Below are 2,339 nucleotides of genomic sequence, written 5' to 3' on the forward strand. Positions count from 1 at the left end.
GCAAGCAACTTCTTCGGTGCTCAATTTCGTTGGAAAATTTGAAGTGTTGTGAATTAATTTTTTTGGCGATCGTCTTTCATTTGCTATTTCATTCGCCAAACCTTCGTCTACTTTTAGCTTTTTTGTCAAAAACATTTGATTGTTGACATCGTCTGGTTTCTTTCGTTTCTGTGTCAAATATGGTCTCTGTGTCACCTGTTGTTGTTCAACAGAATACACTCTACACTCTCCATATTTCAAATTCATCATAAATTGATCATATGTTTTTGTGACTCTGCAGAAAATGAAATAATCAAACGTTTCAATAAGTAAACCGTGTTAAGTGGTTAATCACCAGCAAATCTCTTGGATATAGGAATGTATCGGAACGTTCAATGGAAAAAGATACAAAAAATGACGAAATTGAGAAAATGGACATACCTTTGTTGGATGAGTTGTGAAAAATGAGTGCGAAAATGTGCATTGAAAGGCAGTCCAAATTGTTTAAAGTCATCGCAAATGCCAATCAATGCTAGTGCTACCTCCCGTTCAATAACACAATGCATCTCCGTCATCAAATCGACATAATTGTCCCCTGATTGTACCGTTCGGTTTTCAAAACTGGACATCGTCGGTTTAACTGAAAATAGCAGACATTAATTATTTGCCAATATCCATATACTTGATTGATCCCATGGAATATTAAAAACGGTCACAATGCATGGAAGAAAATCACTCCACTGTTGATAATTACCTCTCTACTTTTGGCTTTGACACACATGCAGTAAATCCAATCATTTCCAAATTACCTTTTCAATTTTTCTGCGTCTTTATATTTATATTTATAGCTGTTGTTGATTAATCGAACAGTCGTCAGTTTTATCGAATGTATAAACTGCTTGAATCAAAATTTGTTGATATGTGACAGTCAATGAATGAGCGGTGTTTTTGACATCTCAATAGTCGGCGAATAAGTACAACCAATTCAATAACAGAGAAATTGACACTCGGTGGTTTGTGCGAACTCACACATTCACATCACTTGCCGCAGTGTCTTAGTAGCGAACGCACACTTAAGAAACATGGGAACAATACACACACAGCAATGGAATTGACAACAATTTGCACAAATTTGCATAACAGTGTCCAATGTACAATTCATAGGGTAAACAAAAAAATACGTGGAAAGAGGAGAAAGCGTCCCTAGTCTTTGTATAATGTATATGCTATAGAAATACAGTGGCAAATTCAATTTGGTTCACTGTTATTTTCTTCGCACTCATTGTTCTGGTCAATATATCGGTTGCTAAATATATCGGTTATTTTTTGACAAAAAATATGAAATAAAAAATGTATATTCTTGTCGCTTCATTAAACAATATTTTTAATGATATCATCTATGGTTTGGTTTATTTGAATGAATTTCTTTTTTTGCATTCTTTAACAATCTCGTCCCATTTCAAATAAAAATGAAATTAAATGTGTTGGTTAATTGGGTTAAAAAATTTTTTTTTGAATTGATCTTTTCAATTTTCGCTATTGGACAATGGGATATCCCCAACATTAGGTCTATTTCTAGAGAATGATTCAAAGGAGGGACATTCACCACTAAAAAATTGAGTAATTTCGTTGAGCACAAAAATCGTAGAAATAAATCTTTCATTTATGAATATTTTTTTGGTGTCCCTTTAGATGTGCTTTCTGTGAAAAAGCAGCATTACAATATTGACATTTGAAAGGTCTGTCACCAGTGTGTATTCTCATATGCGTCTTCAAACGAGCTATATTTCGATGACAATATCTGCATAGATAACATTCATACAGTCTTAAATTGCAATGCGTTTCGTGCTCATTCAAAACTGATTTGTCATCATATTGTCTATTGCACTTTTTACATCGATTCCCGTGAACCTTTTCCATGTGAATATCGAGAATATCTTGGTCTGCGAATTTCTTTCTGCATTTGTCACAACGAAATGGCTTTTTTTGATGCAGCGCTAAATGTCGCTTAAAGTTTGCAAAATAGCCACTTTGGAAATTGCATTGATCGCATTTGTAGATCAGTTTGTTTCCTTTGTTGCCACTGTAGCTAATCGATTTTTTTGGCGGTTGTTTGACATTTGATTTTTCATTCGATGCACCTCTCAGTGTGTTGTTGTCATCTGTAGATGCTGATTTGGTTGCACCAAATTGGATTTTGGTGTCCGTTTTGTTAAGTTCATGCAAACGTGAATCCTTTACTTCAGTCGGTTCTGGATGCATAGCAAGTGGTAATTTGGATTGAGAGTTCTTGGGTTTGATTGTTGGTTTAACGCAAGCAACTTCTTCGGTGCTCAATTTCGTTGGAAAATTTGAAGTGT

At 34.7% G+C, this 2,339-nt stretch overlaps 1 long non-coding RNA gene across 1 annotated transcript; it reads right to left on the minus strand.

Moving 5' to 3' along the window:
* Nucleotides 1–9: 9 nt before the first annotated feature.
* LOC116345552 lies at nt 10–1,142 on the minus strand. The gene is made up of 3 exons (XR_004201516.1): nt 734–1,142; nt 421–619; nt 10–274 (listed from the first exon to the last, which is right to left on the minus strand). It is a non-coding gene; the product is annotated as an uncharacterized LOC116345552 (long non-coding RNA).
* Nucleotides 1,143–2,339: the final 1,197 nt, after the last annotated feature.

This window comes from Contarinia nasturtii, unplaced genomic scaffold (assembly GCF_009176525.2).
Source record: "Contarinia nasturtii isolate CC-2019 unplaced genomic scaffold, AAFC_CNas_1.1 Cnas_scaffold_1346, whole genome shotgun sequence".
Lineage (NCBI taxonomy): Eukaryota > Metazoa > Arthropoda > Insecta > Diptera > Cecidomyiidae > Contarinia > Contarinia nasturtii.